The sequence below is a fragment of the Heterocephalus glaber genome, unplaced genomic scaffold (assembly GCF_053883595.1).
Source record: "Heterocephalus glaber isolate CG9 unplaced genomic scaffold, H.glaber_assembly_v1.0 deba00000122, whole genome shotgun sequence".
Classification (NCBI taxonomy): Eukaryota; Metazoa; Chordata; class Mammalia; order Rodentia; family Bathyergidae; genus Heterocephalus; species Heterocephalus glaber.
This window is the reverse complement of record NW_028258138.1, coordinates 68,215,378-68,240,795: the sequence shown is the minus strand read 5'-3', so window position 1 is coordinate 68,240,795 and position 25,418 is coordinate 68,215,378. Positions and strand designations below refer to the sequence as shown.

Sequence of the window (25,418 nt, the reverse complement as noted above, 5' to 3'; positions counted from 1 at the left end):
GCACATATGTAAAACAGGATTCAGCAGGGTTTGCCCTCGCCTCCTCAGTATTACTCCTAGATGCTGAAGCAGAGCTCAGCACAAGAACATGAGCATTTTCCATCAGTCTTCTAGTTCTTCTTTCTCTCTTCTCCTCACACAGATGAGGACCTTTGAACACAGACATTCATAAATTAAAGTGTGTCGTTAATTATCCTCAGGCACCAGAAGCAGTCAAAAAGTAACAGTATTCCTGGCTCTTTTACACTTTAACATCAGTGGATTTTTAAAAATGAACTAAAGGGGACTTAAGTAATAAAGCAAATGTCCCACTTTTGCAAACATTTGGGGGAGAAGAGGGGCGATGTCACTAGAAACACTTGAAGAGTAATACAATGCAGCATTTAGTCTGGGCAAATCAGGATGGAGTAGAGGATGACATCATTTCTTTGTAAAGCACAAGCACTCTCTCACATTCCCTTCTTCTCTATTACTCTCTGGAATTGTCTTTATTGTGCTTTCATTTTTTAACGTAGTCATTTATTTTTTTCAACACTTATTTATTGAACACTGTGCTAAACTTTGAGGACACAGAGACGGATGATACATAGTCTCTGTCCTCAAAAGACCTCAGACGAAAACAAAACAACCAGCATTTCAGTCTAATTTTTTCTAAGCTAAAGCAATTATGAAAGTGACTCCAGTGTAGCAATTCAGCAGGCAACCCCACGGGCAGGTCTGGGCAGAGCTACAGTCCCCAGAGGGTGGCCTTTTACTAGATTCTTCACTGTGGTCTCGGCTCTGCATACTCCAGGCCAAATATCAGCTGGCCACAAACAACTCCATCACAAAGGAGCAGGCATCATATGGCCTCACAGAGATAGGCTACAACCCACAGGATATACAGAATATCAACAGGAAATGCAACTGTGAAGGGGAAGAAACACTCCTGCTTTGGTCAGTGTCTCCTTTCTCTAAAAGGAGACGACATACGGGACACTGAACAACAATGAGAATATTGTTTGAGGTTGCTGGTTACCAGTGATTCAGTGGCTTAGGTCCTGGACTCACAGTTTACCTTCCAGGGATTGTTTTGTCTTACCTCAAGTATTTAGAAATATTCTATTTTCTTTCTCTCTCATACTCTTTACATGATGTTGATATTTCACTAAATTACAGTTTTGTGGGGTCATTTCAGACTTACTAACTCAGAATATTGGGAGAATAAGCCTGGAAAATAATATTAAAATAATATTCCAAGTAATTATTATACAGATTAAAGTACAAGAACCATGAGGTCGGGATTGAGCTCAGTGGTTCCACTGCCTGCCTCGTAAGTGCAAGGTCTGGAGTTCAATCCTAGGACCAAAAAAATCAACAAAAAACCAAGAATCATCAACCCTGAATGTGGACTTTGCTCTCTTGACTCTCAAAGGCAGCACCTGTGGGTGTCCGTGTCACTGTGTCAGCAAATCCAGAAAGGAGGCAGGGCTCAAAGACAGTGTGAAGAGAATGGCAAAATCTGATTTTTGGAGAACAAAGCTGAAGCTGAGGTTGGGACACAGTTGGACAGCAAAATAGTAATAAGAGGTGCAAATTTGGACAGGAATGAGACCGCTCAAATTACCCGCTCAAACCAGATGTCAAAGCTCCAGGGCCTGATCTAACAGACATCACAAGGTAATAAAGAGCCCTCTGCTGAAGGTGGATTGTTGAGGTTGCATCAGAACCTCTTTAGCAGTAAGGCTTGTGAGCTTTTCTTCTCCCAAATCAAAAGGCACCATATTGCAAAACCAAAATTTGACATTTGTGTTACCAGATTCACTCTCCCATCTTCACCTTCAGCTTTGGGCTTTTCTCTTTTCTGTGCACAGACATAATTTTCTGTCTTTTTGTTTTGTTTTGTCTTTTTGGCACCAGGGGTCAAACTTGGGATCTTGCGCTTGTGAGACAGGGGGCGGCACCACTGAACTAAATCCCTGGCCCATAATTTTCTGTCTTACTTTGTGCTTTTAATTCAAAAACTAGATATGTTTCTGCAGTTGTTACAAAGGTCCATGCCGCTAATCCATAGGCAGCTGTGACTCAAGTCTCCAGTTTGCAACATGTGACCAAGAAACCATCTCTAATTGGTGGCAATAGATTCTAATGAGAGGTAAATTGTAGTTCAATGCTTGTCTTTTTTGAAAATCAAATCAGCAAAATAAAATGACTGATATTCCCTCATAACTTTTGTGGAGAAGATCTCTGAAGGAAAGAAGGGTAACGATGCAATCCTCTGATTCTGTAACCCTTCTATTTTTGAGGCAGTGCCAAGTGGCCTATCTGTCATACCTAAAAGTACCCAACATCTGGGAAACCTTTTCTCCAATTGCAGGCTTGCAGGAAAGGCTAACCCTCCCCTTCTGTAAGGAAGACTGTAGTTCAGACCAAAGGAGAATAACTGCATTCTTCATGAAATTCAGAAAAAATTGAGCAATGACAGTGATAACTGTTTGTAATGACTTATGTCAGTGTTCCCCACTTAAAGCAGAGTCGCTCATATTAACAACACCTGAAGGCATAGAGCCAGGGGTTGGAATTGAGCTCAACTGCCTCAGTAGTGATTTACTGTTCTAAGAAAAAAATGTGTGAAGATACTTTTGAAACATTTTTGACATTGGGAATGCATGGAGAGCACTGATAATTTTTTTTTTTTTTTTGTCAAAGAGCTTTAGCACTTTCTTTCAACTTATAACGTAAAGTTACATCCAGGATGAGGAAAGGATCGTGGCTTCCTTTGTTCCTTCCTGCCTTCAAAAGCAGAGGGACAATGAGGTTGGTTCAGGAGATGTGGTGGTGAGAGATCCTTGGGACATTACATGTTGGTTTGGAACAACTCAGGAGACTCTGCTGTGCAGCTTGTCTCAGAATTCTTTACATACAGACATACAGGATCAAGGTACAGGAGAACAAAAGTTGCTAACCTTTCTTTCATACTTCCAGTTAGACAGAGAAAGATTTTAAATGGAATTCAGAAAAGGTAAAACCCGGTAGAGGTTTCTGTGAACCTTCAATTATATTTTGCGATTGATGTGTCAATAAGGTATGAATTGTCCTTAGCCTCCCTACTCTCATCTCAGGGCAGATTTGCATTTATAGTTAATTCATAATAAACTCAGACCTGTGCAGACTGTGAGACTGATTGGAATCTCTTGCTAGAAAACAACAATTTATGTACCAAACATCATTCTTTTTCGAACATGGTATTTTATTTTATGATTATGATATTTTAGAAATGTGGTAATACAGAAAATATGAGAAAGAAATGTATCGTTACTTCGATATTGCAATGCTAATATGCAGGTATGTTTAGTCGATAAAGATATAACATATACTACATAAAGTATATTCACACATACATATGGATACATTTATGTCTATACATATACAAACGTGAACATCTATTCAAGGACTTAAATATGTGTATCTACACGTATATGTGAGATATAGATTATACAATATATCTACTTCAGAGGAACTATTTTATTTGAATTATATTATACAAATCACTAATATAGCTAAGTACATTATAAAGACAGGATTTTTAAGGCCATATCATATTCTCTAGTTTAGACATACTGTGATTTATTATTCTTTCTTTGAGTAGAAAAAGTTCCATGTATAGCACTCTTTTCATCAATCTTTATTTTGTAATTTTGCATTTTTCTTTCTATTTCCAATCAGTGTGGTAAACTAAATATCCTCTGATGATTTCATGCCTTAATTCCTGGAATCTGAATATTTTACAGTATGGGGGGGGGAAGGGAGTTTGAAGATATAATTAATGTTATAAACCTTAAGTCAGAGAGATTACCCTAAATTATTTGGGTAGTAACAAGATAATCACATGAACCTTTAAAAACAGAGAACTTTCTCTGGCGAGAAACAAAAGAAAGACTGACCAGAAGTAAAAGTTAGAACAACTGAGAGAAGGACTTGGCAGGCTGTTGGTGATCCAAAGAAGTGGGGGCCCCGTGTGTGAGGACTGGAGAAATCTCTTGAGGGAGCCCCAGGTGAAGGCCCCCAAGGACGTAAAGGACTCAGTCCTTCAGCTGCAAGGAACTCTATGTCCTTCCCTGAACCTCCTGATGAGAAGCTAGTTAGCTAACAACCTAACTTGGGCCTTGTGAAACCCAGAGCAGGAGAACCAGCTGGGGAAACCTAGAACTCTATGAAATAATAAGTTTCTGTTGTTTTAAGTGGTTTAGGTTTATGAGAATTTATTGGGCATTAATAGAAATTAATACAATATCACAGAATATACATTTCTGTAAATAATAAATTATGTTTTTCTTTACTATGGTCTGAGATTGACCCATTATTATCTTTTGAAACCCAATTTTTGAAGTATTCCTATATGAAGCTGTTTAATGGACAAAATGAAGGCAAGAAAAAGCAAATATTGCACTGTTACTATTTCAGTCAGAGTAATGGACATTATATCCCACCACATAGCCCATTAGGGATTACTGACAAAGAATTGTATGTTGTCACCCTAAATTGGGTGAAAATGCTTTTGATAGGTCCTCTGATGAACTGTAAAATCCTGCATAGTAAGATTATTATGCTTAAAATTAATATTGTGTGAAACCAATTAATCATTTGACTTCTAAATTATAGGTTAAAAAAGCTGCCAGTTTATAATAACTTTTGAAATTCTATTTACATATATTTCATTGTCTTAGAAAGCATCCAGTGGAATAAATTTTTAACCCATATGAATATTCCTATGGAATAATTGAAAAACATGAATTGCTTTTTCACATTTTGGTTAACTAATGGGAGTATCTGTAAAGAACAAAATTTACCTTTTGCAACATAAGATAAATGCAATCACTGCTCTTAGACCTTGCCACAAAAAAATATAATATTCTAGATTTTCTCAGAAATATTAATTTATAAGTCATTTACTGATGATCTGGTTCTTAAATAATAGCACTGGCAACTCTAGAAAACAAGACTTACAAAAATATTTTCTCAAAAATTTCTGACTTTTATAAGAAATATTTCAATCCTCATATAACAAAGGTAGTCAGTTATAATTAGTTCTGTGCTACTGTTAGACACTTCTCTCTACAGATAACACTGTATTTTTTGTTTTCCCAAGCAAGCAATGTTAAAATAAGGCAAAATCTTTCTCATTAATAAAACCTAAAGTTCTGATACTGAGACCTCTGTGTTTTGTACAAAATGGACAGTTTGCAAGAATGGAAGAAATTATGAAAAAAGGGAGTGGCCCAAGGAGTGATGCTGCTGGTTGAGAATCAGATGGTATGGAGATCAGCTGGACTGAAAAGGGGTCCTAAATATCTTGAGCTTTAGTACAGGATATGACAAGGAAAAGAAGAGTAAAGGCTTGAATCTTCTCATTTTTGGAGGCTGCCACAAGATGAATGGTCTCACTTTTAGTGTCAGAGTGCCAAGAACTCAGCCCAACTTCCCCATGAAAAATATGCAATTGAAGTAAAATTAATGCCTCTCTGTAAATGCAGTGTCAGGTGCTTTCTCACACTCTTGCTATTAATTAAATTAAGTATTACATAAAAATTTGGACTCATTTATTGGTGGAAGAAGTTACACAGGGTGCAAGGCCCTGGCTGACTCTTTAGGAAGTCCAGTGATGGAAAACTAACTCCTCACCTTTGCCTTCTCCTATTGCCCACACCCTTTTCTCTAGCACCTTGCCTCTTCTCACTGAAGCAATATTTCTCACTTTCTTACTCTAGCTTACTTTCTTCCGCTGAAGAAATCTTTCATCAGATTGCAATATGTGTACTAATTACTGTTGTCTACCATGGCTGTCACCTGCTCTATGACTCACTGGAGCCACCCAAGCTCTGCAAACCTATGCAATGTGGGGAGGTCAGAGGATATACTAACCTTAAGAGTGGCCAGGTCATTGTCACCTGGCACTGAAAAATCATTCCATTCCTTATTCTTTCTTAACATGTTTTTTGAACTTTAGGACCTATTATAGGATCAATTGTTTCCACTGAGGTTTTAATCTTGTCATACTTTCCCTACACTTAAGGGCATTAACCAAATCCTAGGATTCCCTTGTGGAGGCCTCTTTTTCTTCCTTTATATCAAGTAGAATTTGCTTACTTTCCCCCATCCTGCAGGCTTATAGTTAGAGATATAGAATAGGTACCGTTGCCTCTCTTTGATTTTTCTGTAAGATCATTATACATCCAGCTTAATATTTAAAAATAAGCATAAAATGTAATCAGTTCATAATCAGTTTTATGCTACGTAAGTATGCGACTCTCTTCATCCTGTCAACCAATAGCTCTTCATTGTCCTCCTTCTTTCACTGAAGCATATTTCTCCTGATTTGAAGTCTTTTTCTTCAACCCAAGTCCTATTTCTGACCTAACAACTTCAAGATCATGACACAGGACCCATCCAGAAAGGTATCTCAGGTGTTTGGCCTCCTTATATTTTATGGCCTTGCCCTTATATCTTTTAGGCAACATGTTGTCCTTAGGAGCCATCAGCATTTATTACTTGCTATTGAATATAGTGGACTCTTACCCTATTTCCCCTTGTAACATGGTACATGTTCCTCACTCTACTCTGTAAAATAAAATAATCTTTTAAAACCCAAGCATAATGATAACATTTCCTTGTTTGAAACCCTTCAAGTTTCTGGTTCAACATGAAAAGAGCCTGACAGTCTTCATTATTGTCTGACAACAAGAAAAAGCTAGAATCACTTAAAATCAATGTCTTTCATTGTCCTTATTAGAGAACTGAGGTCACAGAAAAACTGGTATTCTGAAGTTGGCAAGATGGGCATATCCAAAGAAGCAAATTTTTTTACAATAAGTGAATATTAAATATTTGTAACTATGTTTAAGCTAGATTCCATATTGAGCAAGACTGTAAAAAACATTAATAATGGTACAAATAAAAATAATCTCAATGATCCCATAGCTACCATTTATTTCTTCAGTTTACTCTTTATGTCTATTTCCAAATATTGCCTATTTTTTAAATTTGGTATTCTCTGTCAATGTAAAGTCCTAACATCTTAGCTGATCCTTGGCTTCCTAGCAAGACAACTGACTTTCAAGTCCTTACTGCGCTTTTTCTTGCTGTTGAAGTTAATTAAGAATTATTGATGGCAGGATGTAACAGGAAGAAAAGGTCTAAAGGAGCAGGGGAATTGGGAGGAGTAGGGGAAAGGAAAAAAGGGAAAGGAAAAAATAGGGGAAAAGGAAAAAAATGGAAACAAGGTCTTTTCAAATAGGGAAGGGTGGAGGGGGTGAAGGGAGGGCAAGGGAAGGGGAAAAAAAATAAGAACCAAGAGACTCATGTAATGGTACAAGATCCCAATGATGAATGTAATTGTATTTTATACCTAAAATGTACCAATAAAGTTAATGGGGGAAAAAAAAACCCAAAAACAAAAAACAAAACAAAACAAAAAAGAATTATTGATGGCATGGCTTCTTCAAGTCTTTGTTCTGGTTCACCAGATAGGCAATCTCCCTCACAAAAAATAAAGCTGTGTCACTCTCATAGAAGGCCTAAAATAAATTCTGTAGATTTGATCATTTTTTCTTTCAGATTAAGAAAAGAAAAAGAATAAAAAACAGGATTCTGTAACTCTTTCATCAGTTTCTTTAGTTTTTGCTAAGTTCATTATACTCCACCATGAAAAATAATAACAGGAACAAAAATACATTCACTTATCTTTGGGACAAAAATGGTAATTCATTCAACTTCTTTTATCCTCTATCAATGCTCTATTAAGAGAGATTATTTCTTCCCTATTTCTTTCAGTTTTGCAGCGTTGTTAAATGAACTTTATTTTCCTTTGATTGTTATAAATACTTCTGGCCAGGGAAAGGTAATTAAAGTGATTGTCTTGCAATGTTTATTTTAGCAACTATGCATAACATGTATTCCTGGCATATAATGTTATGCAATATTGTCACAGTGGCAATATTTTCAAGTATTACTTGTACCTTTTTAAAAACTTAGTTACTATATAGATTTTATAGTGTTAAGCCATTTTAGTGTAGTCTGTCTAGTAAATATGTATACAACTGAATGTTTTCTCCTATGTTTCACAATTTTTCAACTTTTTTGACACTAGAAATATCATGTAGTTTCTCTTATATGAGAAATTCAAAGTATAAATAAAGAGCAAAGTAAAAGATAGAAGATAGGAAGCAGAGAGACTTTGAGGAGATAGGAAAGGGATCTAGGGATCAGGGGAGACAAGAAGGAGTGGAGATAAAGGGGAAGTAAAATGGATGAAGATATGAAGTGTTTTTGTACCAATATCACATAAACAATGGGGTTATTATCTATTGCAAACATATACTAATACAAAAGAAAAGGAAACTATTCCCAGCTCTACTTATAGCTTATGGATCTTTTCCTTTCCAGTTCCCCTAATAACAGGCTTATTGTGAGTAGAGACTTTGATTTTCCACATCTTAAGTGTTTAGCACAACTATTTGCATGGGGTTCTCATTAATATTTGTTAGAAGAATAGATCAATGGATGCATCAATGAATGTAATTATAGATGATGAAATGCATAGGAAAGATTAATGTATTAAATATAGTGAGTATACTAATAAGTAGGCTTAATTTGAACAGAGATGTAGATGTCTTTTATTAGTTTGAAAATAAATCCTTATGACAGCAAACTTCTGGATTATTAAGAATGGCAAGTGAGGGCCAGGGATTTAGCTTAGTGGTTCTGCTACTTGCCTCAAAAGCACAAGGTCTCGGAGTTTGATCCCCAGTGCCAAAAAAAAAAAAAAAAGAATGGCAAGTGATGTTTTCTGTTACTCAGTAATGTCCCTTTCTTTGGATGTCACACTGTTAATTAACTCCTCTTCAACATCAACTGCTATCGTTATCTCCTTCAGTTTCCTACTCAATTTCATGTGATTTGGAAGGACATAAAAGAAAAATAAATCTCTTAGAGAAAAAGTAAATTAAAATCTAGGCAATAAAACTTCCTTGTTTGATTTCCTTCTTTAGAAACAACTGCTGTTATGTGCAGTTATACTTTCTTCAGTGTCCAGAACTCTCAAACAGTTTCATACATATATTTATGAAGGTCCAGAATAAAGGTCTTGGCTGTGCTAAGTGATGCTATGAATTAACATATGCTAAGAAAAAATAATAGCATGAAGCGTGGAGGTTGATGTCTGAAACACATTTTGCTCCTTACCTTATATTATGGAATTAAGGAGGAAAGATCATTGTCAAAGCAGAATTTTGCTGCAGCCCCGTGATAAGCTCTCTAATTAGAATACACAGAATATCCAAGAACAAAGATTTTTAAAATTGGCTTGCAGTGAGTGCAGGTGATGAAGCAGCTGGCAGAGTTAATAACATACCTTCTATAGTTGCCAAAGACCTGGTTCCAAACAGAGTAGGTAATGCCATATTGGAAAAAGATGAAGAGAAAATTAGATAGGGATGAGGGGGCTGAATACTTGAGGATGCAAAGAAATGTCATGAGTATGCAGACTGTTTGAATGGGTATGTGGGTGAGTTGTCTCACACTGATGATAACTGATGATATGGAAAAGGGATTTTTGAGAAGAGCCCAATGACTGCTAGCTAGGAAGGCTGGGAACATAGGATAGTTGCAAAGCGGTAACAGTTTCATCGTGGAAGAGAGGGCTGGTTGCTAAGATGCAGGCTGATCTTGGCTGTGAATAGTTTGAATTGGAAGAGCATGTTTGGAGAACTCTTGAGACTGAATCTTAATGTTTATTTGCATATTTAGTGGTAAATATAGGTCTAAAGGTTTAGATGGGGAAAGAAAAGGATAGAAAAGAGTTAGCTGGTATTAATAGTGCATTACTGAAATGTCTTAGGAAAATCATTGAGAAAATGATACCTCAGGATATATAAAATCACTAATGGGAAACCAAGATTCAGTTCCAATGGATACAAAATCAGTATGAAGAATTTTGCCAATGTTTCTCTTCTATCAGAAATTTAATATCATCCTATTATATTCTGCTCAAACTTTTTCTAAGTAATGCTCCAATAATCTTAGCTTTACAGCTTGAAAGAGTATATATGACTTGTTGGAGAAGGTATTACAATATTAAAGTAATCCTAATAATCCTTTAGATGTGGGTAAATATAAGCTAAGTAAAGCATTCTGTTAAATAGACTATATACAAAGACCACGGAAAACACGAGAGTTTAAATCAGCTGGCACCAGGAAGTGTAATGGAAAAGTTCTTCTACCTATACATGGTTTTCATGACAAAAGCATTTTGCAAACCAAATCCATTTTAATGAAAGACAAACTGTATTAGAGTTATTAAGAGGAAATGATGGGCACCAAGATAAGTAGTTTTAGATATCAAGTTGCTCTCCATATTATAAGATGAACCTAACAGAAAGGAATCAGAAGTACTTGCTTAATACGGTCCCATGATAAGACATCCCCAAAGGTGATTCTAGACAGGAAAGTCAATGACTGTTTTTTAAAGAGAAGAGTTGGTGGAAAGGGTGGCTTTGCTTAAATATCTAAATTCTAATTTGGCATCTGCCTTAGTGCTGCAGTCCTATGGCTCTTCAAATTTCTCAAGATGCATTACAAGATGGATGGTCATGGAGACACATAGCCAAGTTGCTGGCCCATAATTTACTGTTCCATTGCATAGTCAACTTTGCAGAAGAAACTATAGAGGATAAACTGCTTCCGAGTCAGCTTATATTCAAAGCAGTCTAGGCAGTCATGTTGCTAAAATATTCTTCTGTACTCACCATTTTACTGTAAGAAAAAACATGCCCAGAAGGGCAAGGTAGAGCATCAACATAGTCCTTTTACAAAAAAAAAATTGCAAATGTTTAATAACTGAAGTGGGAAGGAAATTGAAGGAGAAAGTTTTGTTTTGTTTTGTTTTTTTGGGTACTTGGGATTGAACTCGGGTCCTTGAACTTGTGCAACAGGCGGCAAAACCACTGAGCTAAATCCCTGGCCCAAAGTTATTTTTAAATATGCAAGAAAAAGAGAAGAAAGAATGAAAAAGGAAAGAAGGAAGGAAGGAAAGAAAAAGAAAGAAAGAAGAAAAGAAAGAAAGAGAAAGAAGAAAAGAAAGGAAGGAAGAAAGGAAGATAAGAAAGAAGAAAGAAAGAGAGAGAAAGAAAGAAAGAAAGAAAAAAACGAAAGAAAGAAAGAGAGAAAGAAAGAGAGAAAGAAAGAAAGAAAGAAAGAAAGAAAGAAAGAAAGAAAGAAAGAAAGAAAGAAAGAAAGAAAGAAAGAAAGAGACTGAGAAGAAAGCCCTTATTGTGGTTGGACAATGTGGCCTGTTCCTGAATTTCCTGTTCTGCCAGGGGACTTCATGTAAAATCTGATCATCCAAGCATCTGTGTCTCCCTTGGATCTTTTACTCCTTCCAACAGCACTGTCTGCCTTCTTGGGCATCAGTGAAGTCCACTGCCACCCAGATAAAACCTCCCATTGCCAGACAAGGGGACCTCAGAGTCTACAACTACATCTGCTCTAGCTGTGCCTGTCTACCTGAGGAGGCCATGGGTGACTCTGCCTCTTTCCCGCCAGGTTCGTAGCCATGACTTGTGTGGTTCATGTTGTATCCCTAATGGCTTAATTTTTAGATGTTAGAATATCAGCATGCTGTATCAGTGATGATTTCTTTTTTTTCTTAAACATTTGCTCATTTCTGGAGTTTACCCAAACTCATATTGTAAGAAAAGTAAGCAGCATCAAGATGGCAGGCAAAATAATATCAGCTCTCCAATATTTTTTAATTTTGAACGTTTCTGGCCCATAGGCTGAATTTGGTGCTAAGTTAAATAATTCTTCATATTTAGAATTAAGTGAGCTGCAGTTAAACATGGTTTACATAGAAGAGCTTTACATTTCTGTGACAAGCAACAGATGGCTCAACCAAATGTTGACAGTTATGGCAGCTATATATCTGAAACAGGAGGTATTTTCTCAAGAAAAGATATAGTCATCTCTTTTTCCAATTTGAGTTCAAAGTGAAAGTTTTGAATCAGGTGTAAAAGATCCTAAAGAAAAAAAAAGTCATGTTACTCATCTGGATTCTCCTTTGTTGTTATTATCACTCTACCATCAATGTGGTTACAAAGAAAAAGAAAAAAACTTACACCATTCAAGCCCATGTTCTGTTCTTGGCACCTTGGAGCTATGTATGCCTTGGACTAAGGTGGGGAAAGATTATGATATGTATCTCTTGGCTATGTTTATTCTCATTTTGATGTTCCCTTGCACCAAGGGTCCTGGTGACCTTGCACATACCCTGTGGAGAGTTGCTGCTATTTCAGGTATAGTGGCATGTGCGTTCCACGTAGGCAATGAGAGTGCTCATGGTCATTAGGAGACTGCCCAGCTGGGGGTAAATAGCTCAGGCTTTTTGATTTTCAGGGCTTAGGTTCCAGTTCCAGCAGCCCATCTATGCATGATGCTGGGCTGCCTTCTTTCAGATGTCAATATCCTCATCTGCACAAGGAAGATGGACATTTTCAAGTTCCTACTTCCAGGGTTGCAAGACTAAAATGAGGTTGTTCATGAGAAAGCTCTTAATAATCTGTAAAGAGCTATTATATTTTCATGGAACCCTTATCTGGCATTTTCCCAATGAGGGAAACAAGAGAGCTGGGGTTTGAAGAGGCATGGAATCCCTATCTGCAGGTTGATTCTTCCTCTCCATAGAGGAAGAATTTGTTTTAAAAAGTTGATGGCTTGGAAATCAGGGGCTGAGACACAGCCTCTGCTTGGCACATCCTATCCATGTTACCTTTCAGCTGCCCTTACTAAAGAGTTTGTGACAAAACAAGCTGAAAAAACACTTGGCAACAATGAGTAGGATAAACCTACTCCCCTCCCAGGCTTGCTGCCCAATCTCAAGCACAAGGGTTGTTTCTGTTTTGTTTCGTTTTTACCCCCAAGATGAAATATTTTGTACTTAGCTGAGAAAACACCAATTAATTCCTCAGCAGGAGGGGTGTTCCTGAGACTGAGTTCCTGAAAGCCACAGGGATAGATCTTTGAGTCTGACACAGCCCCACTAAATGGATGTATTGTTTAGACAGTGCCCTCGGTAGTCAAATAAACATCAAATTTAGGCACTGAATATATACCTTCCATGACTTGGGACAAGTGGGTGTTACCTGCTTCTCAATCCAAAGTAGGTGGTGGTCATAAAATCAGGATGGTAAATATTTTATAGATATCATCAAAGATAACTAGTTACCTACTCTTACTTTTCTTTCCATCTCTCACCATACACATCTAAATGATCACAAGAACTTTGACTTTTAAATCCCTTTTGAGTTTGTCTTCTTTTCTCTGAGACATTCTCTTGCCTTTTGTGAGCTATTGCAATAGTCTTCATCTGCTTGACCTCCCTAAGACAGTCTTCTTTCCTCCAATCCATCCTTTCGCTATCCTGTCATAGGAGTCATTTCCAAATACATAAATCATGAGTTTGTCATTCTTTTTAAATCCTTTAGTGCATCCCAGAAGCCACATGTCCAGATTCCCCAGTATGGATTGCAAGGCTTTACTGTTCCACTCAATAGGACTGGATTTCCCAGGGTGGTCATGAGCCCATTTTCCTCAAGGTAAACTGGGATATTTGCTTAAAATTACATTCCTGGTCCCTTTCCTGAAAATGTTGAATTAAGACTTGTGAAGAAGGGTCTACCAAATCTGATTTTTAAAAATTTCGCATAGATTATTGGTACATTTTAGGTATACAATATGATGGTATTCATCACTGGGAATTTGCATCTTAACATTCTCTATCTTGGTTCTTATTTTTTCCCCCTTCCTCTGCCTTCCCTTCAACCCCTCCACCCTTTCCTGTTTACAAAGACTATGCTTCCATTGTTTTCATTGTCTCATATTAATTCCACTCTCTTCTTTCCTTTTCCCTACCCCTCCCAATTTCCCTTTGCCCATTTTCTTAATATTTCACAATATCTATTTTACCTTTTAAGCCTTATTTTATTACACTTTCAGTTGCTCACACCAGAAAAACTATTCAGTATTTACACATATGTGTCCTATTTATTTCACTTGAGTGTTGCCTTAATGTGCATCCATTTAGCTATAAATGTCCATAATTTCTCAGTTTTTATGGCTGAATAGTACTCCATTCTATGGAAAAACCACATTTTCTTTATCCAGTCTCCAATTGATGGACAATTGGGGTGTTTCCAATTTTAGCTATTACAAACTGTGTTGCTATGAACATGAGCACACATATATTGCTGTGGTATGATTCTTTTAATTCTTTGGAGAAGATACCCAGCAGGGGCATAGCTGGGTCAAACGGGACTTCCAGTCCTAGTTCTTTGAGGTATCTCCATACTGATTTCCACAGTGGTTGCACCAGTCTACACTCCCACCAGCAGTGGAGTAGGTTCGTCTTTCCCCACAGCCATGCCAGCATTTGTTATTGGTTGATTTTGTGACAGCAACCATTTTTTCTGGGGTGGGGTGGAATCTCAGCATTGTTTTCATTTGCATCTCTCAAATGACCAGTGATGTTGAACATTTTTTCATATGTTTATTTGCTATTTCTACTTCTTTACCTGAGAAATGTCTGTTCATTTCAGATGCCCATTTTTGGATTGGATCTTTAAATTTGGGAGGTTTGATTTTTTTAAGTTCTTTATATATTCTAGAGAGTAGACCTTTGTCTGAGGAACTGCTGGTGAAACAATTTTCTCACATTGTGGGTTTTCACTTCACACTGTTGGTGGTTTCTCTTGCTCAGCAGAAGCTTTTTAATAAGCAGAGATCCCACTTGTTGATTGTTTGTGCTAGTTCATGTGCAACTGAGGTTTTGTTCATAAAATCTTTTCCTATGTCAATGTCTTCCACAGTTCTACCTAACCTCTCTTCCAGACGGTTTAGTGTTTCTGTTTTAATATTTAGATCTTTAATCCATTTCAATTTTCATTTAGTGCATGGTGAGAGATATGGCTGTAGTTCTAATCTTTGACAAATTGAAACCCAGTTTTTCCAACACAATTTATTAAAGAGGCTATCTTTCCTCCAGTGAGATTGTTTGGTGCCTTTGTCAAAGATGAAGTGGCCGAGTATGTCTGGAGTGGTTTCTGCATCTTCTAATCTGTTCCACTGGTCCTCAGGTCTGTTTCTTTGCCAGTACCATGCTATTTTTATCATAGTAGCTTTGTAGTATAGTTTCAAGTTAGGGGTTGTAATACCCCCTGCCATGTCTTCATTGCCTAGAATTGCTTTTGCTATTCTAGTTCTCTTCTTGTTCCAAATGAATTTTTGGATTGTTTTCTCAAGGTCCTTGAAGTATGCAGCTGGAATTTCAATTGGGATTGCACTGAATCTATACAGCAGCTTTGGAAGTATGGGTGTTTTCACTATGTTGGTTCTTCTTACCCCAGAGCAAAGGACGTCTTTCCATTTTCTGATATCATCTTCAGTCTCTTTTTTCAGAGTGCTTTAGTTTTCAGAGTAGAGGTCTTTGAATTCTTTTGTTAGGTTGATTTTTAGGTATTTCAATATTTTTTTGCTTTTTGTTTTTTCGGTACTGGGGATTGACCTTGGGACCTTGCACTTGTGAGGCAGGTGGCAGAACCACTGAGCTAAATTCCCAGCCTTATTTGAATTTCTTGGATGATATTGTAAAATGAATTGTTTGCCCCATTTCTCACTCAGTGAGTCTGTTGTTCATGTAGAGGAAAGCTGTTGATTTTTGTGTGTTGACCTTGTATCCATCTACTTTACTGAGTTCGGTTATTATGTCTAGAAGACTTTTGGAGGAGTTCTTGGGATCTTCTATATAGAGTATCATGTCATCTGTAAGTAATGACAATTTGACTTCTTCATTTTGTATCCTTATTACCTTTCTTTCTCTTGTCTAATTGCTGTGGCTAATGTTTCTAAAGCTATATTGAACAGGAGTGGTGATAGTGGACATCCTTATCTTGCTGCTGATTTTAGTGTGAAAGATTTCAGTTTTTGACCATTTAGTATGATATTGGCTGTTGGTTTATCATAGATGGCTTTTATCAGATTGAGGTAGAGACAGTCTATTCCAAGTTTTTGTAGGGTTTTTAGCATGAATGCATGTTGGATTTTGTTGAATGCTTTTTCTGCATCTATTCAGATGATCATGTGGATTTTGTCCTTGGCTCTGTTGATATAGTGTGTTACATTGATTGATTTGCATACGTGAAACCATCCCAGCATCCCTGAGATGAATCCCACTTGGACAGCCTGTATAAAATTCTTGATGATCTTCTGCCTTCTTTTTGTCAGTATCTTATTGAGGATTTTTGCATCTATGTTCATTAGTGAGATTAGCCTATAGTTCTCTTTTTCAGTTGGGTCTTTCTCTGCTTTTGGGATCATGGTGGTGCTTGTGTCCAGGAATGAATTCAGGAGTATTGCCTCCCTTTCAATTTCATTGAAGAGTTTAAATAGTAGTGGCAATAGTTTCTCTCTAAATGTCTTGCAGAACTCAGCAGTGAAGCCTTCAGGGCATGGGCTTTTCTTAGTTGGTAAGTTTTTAATTACATTTTCACTTTCATTAATTGATATTGCATTGTTTAGAATTTTTAGGTCTTCTTGGTTCAACATTGGCACTTCAAACATATCTAGGAATCTGTCCATTTCTTCTGTGTTTTCTATCTTATTGTCATATAGGTTCTCAAAGTAGGTATTGATGATCTCGATTTCTGCTAGGTTCTTTGTAATTTCATCCTTTTCATTCCTAATTGTATGGATGTGTGCTTTTTCTCTCCTTTTTTTTTTTGATAAGGTTGGCTAAGGGTTTGTCAAATTTTTATATTCTTTTGAGGAACCAATTCTTTGCTTTGTTGATTTTTTTTGTATCATTCTGTTAGTCTCGATTGCATTGATTTCTGCTCTAATCTTTATAATTTTCTCCCTTGTATGAGCTTTGGGTTTGTCCTGCTCTTTCTCTTCTAGAAGCTTGAGGTTCAGCATCAGGTTGTGTAATTGAGCTCGCTCTGTTTTCCTAATATGAGTATTCACTTCTAAGAATTTCCCTCCTCAGACTGCTTTCATCATGTCCATAGATTCTAATATGTAGTATTGCCATTGTCATTTAATTGTAGGAACTGTCTAATTTCTTCTTTAATTTCCTCTGTGACCCCTTGGTTGTTCAGATGTGTGTTGTTCAATTTCCATGTGTTTATGAGATTCTTGCAGTTTCTTTTGCTATTGATCTCCAATTTAATCTCACTATGGTTTGATAATATACAGGGGATAAATTCAATTCCTTTCCACTTCCTTAAACATCTTTTATGAGCAAGTACATTGTCTATTTTGGAGAACAAACTGTGTACAGCTGAAAAGAATGTGTATTCTGATTTTGTGGGGTGGAACACTCTGTAAACATCTGTTAAGTTCATTTTTTTCAAGATTTTGATTGAGTTCTAGTATTTCATTGTTTATTTTTTGTCTAGTTGATCTATCTATTTGTGACAGTGGGGTATTGAAGCCCCCCACTACAATTGTATTAGTGCTTATTTCATTTTCCATGTTCATTAGTATTTTTATATAGTTGGTTGCATTAGTTTTTATTGCATATATATTTGTGATTGTCATCTCTTCCTCTTGGATTGTTCCCTTTACAAGGATGTAGTGTCCTTATTTGTCTTTCTTAATCAGTGTTGGTTTGAAATCCACTTGATCTGCAAAGAGGATAGGTACTCCTGCTTTTGGAGGGGGGGGTTCCTGTCACATGGAGCATTGTTTTCTGTCCTTTAACTTTCAGTCTATGAGTTTCTTTTTAAATTAAGTGTGTTTCTTGTATGCAGCATATTGTTGGGTCTTGTTTCTTGACCCATTCTGCCAGTCTATTTCTTTTGACTAGTGAATTGAGACCATTAACCTTGATGGTTATAACTGATATATATTGACTTATCATTGTCATGACTTTTTCTTTTTGTTGGATTTTCCCCCTTTGCAATTAATTTCTTGTTGTGCCTGATAGAGCCATTCTATGGGCTTCCTGGGGTTGTGATTCTCCTTCTCTTTTCCTAGGGTATTGTTCAAAATTTGTTGGAGTCCTGGTTTCATATTAATGAAGTTCCTCAGCTGCTTGTTGCTTATTTCTCCATGAATTTTGAAAGATAGTTTTGCAGGGAACATCAATGTGGGTTGGAGGTTGTTTTCTCTTAGGGCTTGGAATACATCACTCCAAGCTCTTTTTGCCTTGAGGGCTTGGGCTAAGAAGTCTGCTGTGATTCTGATGGAGTTTCCTTTGTATGTGATTTGTTTCTGTTCTCTAACTGCTTGTACAATTTTGTTCTTCTGCTGGGTTTCTGGAATCTTAATTATTATATGCCTTTGTGTAGATTTTTTTTTAATCATGGTTAGTTGGAGTTCTGTAGGCCTCACTTATCTGCATGTCAAGTTCTTTTCCCCTACCTGGGAAATTTTCTCCCATCACTTCTGTGAAAAGATTTTTTATGTCATCTGCACTCTCCCGTTTCTTCATTGACTCCAATCAAGCTCATGTTATTCTTTTTGCATTGTCTAGTAGCTGTTGGATTGATTTCTCATGGTTCTTTACTATTTTTGAGAAATTTTCCTTTTCCTGGTCACTAGTTGCAATCCTATATTCTATATCTGAAATTCATCCTCACACTTGCTCATTCTGCTCCATAAACTTTCAATGTAGTTTTTAATCTCCTGGAAATGTTTGCATCTGTTTTATGGATTCCATTTGTTTCCTATGTTAGGATTCCATCGTATTCCTCAGCTCCTCTATTTTTTCTAACTGTGTCTGCTCTAGGTATATTAATCATGTCTTGCACTATGGGCACAATCTCTGTTGTTATCTGAGAAATCATTTCTGATTTCATTTTTTCCAGATCCTCTTTCATTACCATTTCAGGGAGTCCAGGTGGTTGAGTATCAGATTATTCCATCTCATTTCCCTTTGGGATTGCCTTAGGTGATCTGGAAGTCTGGTTTTGAGACTTATTTATGTGTGTTTTCATTTCAACAGATGCAGCCCCTGTGTCTTTGTTGAGGCAACTTTTTGCACACCAGTGGTCTTCAATTCTCAGCAAGCCATGGAGCCACCTTTTCTCTGCTGGTCACCATTGTACCAGTTTCTGGGTTCAGAATGGTTGCCTTATGGGTCCCTAAGCAGGCAGGCTTCTGGCTGGGGCCTGTACACAGTTGCAATGATATCTAGGTGTGCCTCTGGTGAGGGCCTGGCTCCTATATAGCTGTTGTCTGGGAGGGCCTTTGGCTGGGAGCTGTGCATCACAGACCCTGGTGTAGGAGTGGGCTTCTGGCTAGGGTCTCCATGCACTTACTGATAGTATGAGGTGGGCTTCTGGCTGATGCTTGAGTGCCTGTGCAGCTCTTTTCTGGGCCTCCCTTTGGCTTGGGCTTGTGTACGTGAGCCACTGGTGTCTGGGGAGGGTCCTGGTTGGGATCTTCCTGCAGCTGTGTGTCTCTGGCCCACACCACTGCTCTCTGGGCCCTATGCACACTTACAGATGGTAACCTAAACCTGAATTTTAAACAATACTTCTGGGTGACTTTCGTATATTAAAAAAAGTAGGAAATACTGTTCTAGGTCCTGAAAAAAGAAACCATTTGGAGATAAGAAACCAACTGTATCTATTATTCTTGTGTTTTTTCCCCAAGTTTTTCTTGCACTACTGTTTGCTTAGCAAATTTTCTTAATGAAAGGAAAGATATAAAATGAATCTAATTCAAAGTTCAGAAGGAGACATGATTTTTGAATGGAAACAGGTATGTGGAAGCCTTATGATGAGCTGGGTGTATTTTATATTGATCCTGGTTATGGTGGTATAATGTACATATATATGTCCATCTGAATGAATGACTAAATTAATAGTAAGTTAATTAATATACCCCTTCAATATGAAGGAATAATAAATTAATTAGTGTAGCACAACATTTGGCTTCTCTTTTCTATACCCCATGTAGACTTTCTCTCTGGTCTTTCTTATCTTAAACAACAATCATCCTTTCCCACTTGTGAAGGCTAAACTTCTCAGTCATTTTTTAAGAGATCATTTCTCTTCCTAATATTCACAACAATATTTTCTAATTTCCCAATATTTCTCCTACACTGTATCATATGGCTCTTCTCCCTATGAATCTCAATCACATTGCATCTCTTAGGTCTATTTATTTTTAAATCCTAGAATTAAATTTTCCACCCCAACCAAATTTAAATTTCAAGTAGCTCTGCATTTTATGGAACATCCTCTGTATATTTGACCTTTATTACTTGATCTCAACCTACTTCCTTTATTATGAAAAAAGAAACAGTGAACAATTTATCCTTTTAACACTATCCAAGCACACATTATTGTCAACCATGTACATATTGTGCAACATAGTTCCAGAACTGCCTCTTCTTTACCATTAAACAGGACCTGCCTACCTCCTTCCTCCCTCATTCCCTGCCACCACCATTCTATTTTGTATTTCTATGACTTTGGTTACTTTAGATACTTTGTTTAATAGAGTTATGTAGTATTTGTTTCCATGTCACTGGCTTATTTAGCTTTCCATAATGTCCTTACAGTTTATCCATGTGGTATCATCCCACAGATTTTTTTCTGAAGCTAGATAAAGTTCCCTTATATTCTGCTTGTGTGTCTTCTCCACGTGCCTCATTTGCTTTATTCCTGTATCCATAGGTGGACATTTGAGTTGCCTCTACTTAGTTTTTATGAAGTATTGCTATACAAATATCTTTTCAATATCTTGATTTTGATTACATATAGTCAGAAGTAGGATTTCTGGATCATATGTAAGTTCTATTTTTAATTATTTTAAAAAAGAATCATACTGTTTTCCATAGCAGCTACACAATTTTAGAGTCCACTAACAGGTTACAGGGGTTCCAATCACTTGACATCTCCACCAACATTTTTTATTTTATGTGTTATTAATACTGGGCATTTTAATGGGTGTAATGCAATACTTCATGCTGTTGACTTGCATTTCCCTAATGATTAGTGATTTTAGAAGTTATTCCATGTGTTTCTTGGCCATTTCTTTATCTTCTTTGGAGAAATGTCCATTGAAATCTTTTCTCCATTTTTTTTTCCTTTTTTTGGTACCGGGGATCGAACTCAGGACCTTGCACTTATGAGGCACTGGAACCACTTTTCTCCATTTTTAATTGGATACCTTTTGTTAAGTTTTGAGGGTCTTTATATATTCTAGGTGTTAACCCCTTATCAGATATGTAATTTACAAATATATTTTCAGGTTCCACAAATTATGTTTTCAATTGGAAATTGCTTCTTTTGCTGTACAAAGGTTTTTATATATGAGACAGTCTTAGTTGTTTTTGGTGTTGTTGTTTGTGTTTTGGTGTCACAGTATGAAATCATTGCCAAGACCAAAGTCTTAAATATTTTCTCTATATTTTCCCTAGAATATTTATAATTTACGTCTTATATTTTGGTCTTCAATACATTTTGAGTTAATTTTATATGGTGCAATTCTAACTTCTATTTTTGCATATGGTTTTTATGTGGTTTCCCAATATCATTTGTTAAAGAGTCTTTCCCCATTGTCTTCTCAGAATCCTTGTTGAAGATCATTTGATATATATATAAGGGGTATAATTCTGGTCTCTCAGTTCCTTTGGCTCATGTGATTGTCTTTAGCCAGGACCACATCATTTTGATTACTTAACCTGTGTACATGTTTAGAAATTAGAAACTCTGAGTCTTTTAGCTTTGCTTTTCTTTCTAAGTATTGTTTTGCCCGTTAAGTGGCCTTTGAAATTTGACATGAATTTTAGATTCCTTTTTATCTATATCAAACTACTTTAATAGCTTGTACTTCTGTCCTGGCCTCAATATCCAATGTAATTCTCCTTGTCTATTTTTTTTATTGCTGTAAAAAACAGTCAAATTTGGGCAATATCTAAAGGAAAGAACTTTATTTGGTTCGCTATTTTGGGACATCTAATGCATGGCACTGATATGTGGTATGTCACATCATAACATGGCTAAAGGGAAAGAGGAGCGAAGGGAGCCAAAGTCCCTTTTATAACAACTCACTCCTATGAGAACTAACCCACTCCCATGAGAACAGCATTAATGTATTTATGATGATGGAGCCTTCAGGATCTTTCACTAACCCCCAAGTTCCCACACTGAGGCATTGAGACTTAAGTTTCCAACATATGAGCTATCGAGGGACACCTTCATTGAATTTTTAGCCTCTTAAACAGTGTAGAGACCAGCTCCAAATTACAAAAACTGCCTCTGTTTTTTTCCCCTTTCTGGAAAAATGTCTCTCACTCCTGAATATTCAACTATGTACTTATTGATTCAAAATAAACATGAATTTGGGAACCCTCAAGTCTGTAGAAATAACAAAGTGGTAGGGAAGTGCACCTGGAAACTGTACTTAGAAGCCATAGATCTATTCTACAGTGTCAGGAGATAAGAGCTTTAGGATGAAAGCTAGGAATTTAGCTCAATGGTGCCATTCCTGCCTCACAAACTCAAGGTCCTGAGTTGGATTCCACTTACCAAAAGAAAAGAGAGAGAATTTAGGATGATTACTACATATTAGATGATTAGTATACAGATCTAGTTCTCAATTTCCTACAGCCACACTTTTAGCTGAATGGAGGAGAGGTTAGTCCTTGTACATAGTCAAGGTGGCTGCAAATCCATCCTGGGTTAACCTTCAATCATCAGAAGAAGACTTGAAAGAAGAATTAAACAAAGGCTCTTCTTTCATTTTAAATTCAATTGGGTTGTATGTAAATCAAAGTAGAGGAGATGTTTTATGTTTGTATGCAAGTAATATTAGTTTGATGCTTTATAATAGAAAAATAATTTCAAAAATTCTTTCACATATATTTCCTTGAATCCTAACATGAAATCTATGAAGGTAGCTTTACTACTACATCTGCTTTTTAAAAAATAAATAACGTGCCTTTCAGAGAAATTCAGTAATCTGTCTAAGCTTTTTATGGAAGGTGGCATACCAGCAATTCATATACAGAAATTTTTAAAATTCTGATATTTTGAAGTGAAATTAAATATTTTCTTAATGTTATAATTTTATTTAAATTTCTAAATGTAACCTAGAAGTAGAAGGTTTGTGGATATATACATATTATATACATTTATATGTCATATGTATGCATTTTTATATGTATAATATATATGAATTTTCTGAATATTAAAGCTGTATTTAGATTTTCATTTTGAAAAAATGAGTAGAAAATAGAGCATTCATCTTATCCTACTCATCACAGATGCTTTTAAGTGTTAAAACTGTTGGAAATCTCAACTTCAAGTCGATCTTTTAATTTAAGTTTATGTAGAGAGTGTGACTCCATTAATGACCTCACAATTTCTTGAAGCCTTATATATTGAAGAAAAAAAATAAAATAGAAGGGATGTTTTGATATTATTTTCAGATCATATTGTTCTTATTTTAGCATTACTGAATTTTCCTTACATGAGCTACATGTGATTACAGGAAAGCTTAATAATAATAATAGTAATAATAATAACGATGATTCTAGCAGCTAATATTGATTTTATATTATATACTACTCATTGCTTCATCCTTATATCGTGTGTCATTAATATTACTTTTGTGTATGAAATGCAAGAGAGACAAAGCGAATTTAAGTAATTTTCTCACTATCACAAGTGAGATGGTTGCAGGAAGGAGATATATCTTTTCCTCTATGTAAAGCAAATCTCAGAGTGAAAATTGCAGGGATTAAGAATAATGGGCTAGGAAAGCAAAATGCTAGGGATAAAAGTCAATGTAAGAGGCTGTTGTCAAGAAGGACCCTGCCATGGTAGAGTACAATCTCATAAGATCCTTCTAAGAAAAGGCAGACACCCAAGGGATTCTCAAAATTGTCCACAAAAGGAATAACTGAAGAGATCATCTACCCATTAGTCCCATCTCTCTACCTTGAGTATTATCCCAGCAAACATTTACCTTCCTACTTTTGTACTATGTGTGTCTCTTGATAGTGAATTCTAACTGAATCCCTAAGCCTTAGCATTGGAAAATCTTCATGTCAAAAAATAAATGTGGATGATCAAGCCAAAACCCACATAGATTTCTAAAAAATCAATATAGAGTTAGAATCAAAGATAAAGTTGAGAGTAGGTGAGGCCAGACCTAAGACACATTTAATATGATTCACATGTTGTATTGCTAAAAACTCCTTGTGCCTTACATTAAGACCTATCCTATCACTTCTTCAAGGCAGTGGATAAATGGAATTTTAAAAAGATTTACTACCTGAACTTTAATGGACACAGTACCTGCTTGGTTCATAATTAATATTCATCTTTTCTTCTTCCATGTCTCTTGCTAGATTTCGCTACCTTTAGCTCATACTTCAGCAAGTCTAGGCTTCTTGCCTGGTGTAATAACCCCGACTTTTATCCCTAGTGACTGAAGCCTTACTGGGCTAAGTTGGCTGTGACTGAACATTCATTATCACCAGACCAGCACCAAGAGATGTCCTATTGAATTTCTTCAGTTCTACACTTAACATCTTTTTTCTCTTACTGTGAAAGAGCAGGCTTCGCTCTTCATGAAAATCAGGGACAATTTCTCCTAAATAAAGTAAGTCCTTTCTTGGTTCTGGTCCCTGATACCAGGATATACTTAAATAGTTACTCAAAGGGACCCTTATTATGTTTCTACTTGAATTTGTTTCCACTCTGGAAATCAAAACTCACTAGCATCAGATGCTAGTGTTTCAGGGATAAGAAATATAAATTCCTCATGGGAATCATTAAAAGCAATGGTAGCAAAGAACAACATTTAACCCTTTGCTTTCAGACCCAAGTACCTTGGGTAGAGAGGGTATGAGTTTCCCTATAATAGCTTTTAGTTTAATGTGTCCTAGAGGACAGTTTCCCAAACCCACAAGGAGTGAAATATGAGATGATGTTTTAGCTGAGCTTTTAATAAATCATTCTATTATTCTATTAGTTCTACTACTTCAAGATGATGCGGTATATGAGTGAGAACATTAATGATACCCCATTAATTACTTGCCTCCATAAACTTTTTAATTGACACTTTTGTCTCCCTGTATTAGTATTAGCATAGACCCTGTCCAGTGGTCATAAAAATACTTGGTAATTACCTTCTTTTCCCAGTATACAGTTACTCAAGGAATTGACCATAGGTAGTTTTTGGAGAAGGAACAGGTGAATATTTATCTTACATATGTGAGTGGCAGTCCAGCATATTTTCAAGAGGACCCAATTTTCATTTTAATCAATGGATTCTGGCTTGGATTAGAAACTTTGTGAGTCCTTTGCTAAAGGCTGAGTTGCACATCCACAGATGTAACGATGAATATACCAAATTCTTTGAGAATATTC

At 36.4% G+C, this 25,418-nt stretch overlaps 1 long non-coding RNA gene across 1 annotated transcript in view; it reads left to right on the top strand.

Moving 5' to 3' along the window:
* Window positions 1-1,426: 1,426 nt before the first annotated feature.
* LOC147830467 (uncharacterized) overlaps window positions 1,427-25,418 on the top strand; it is a 94,862-nt gene continuing 70,870 nt past the window's right edge. Inside the window, exon 1 of the long non-coding RNA XR_015452874.1 lies at window positions 1,427-1,659. This is a non-coding gene — a long non-coding RNA (uncharacterized LOC147830467). The remainder of the gene's footprint in view (window positions 1,660-25,418) is intronic.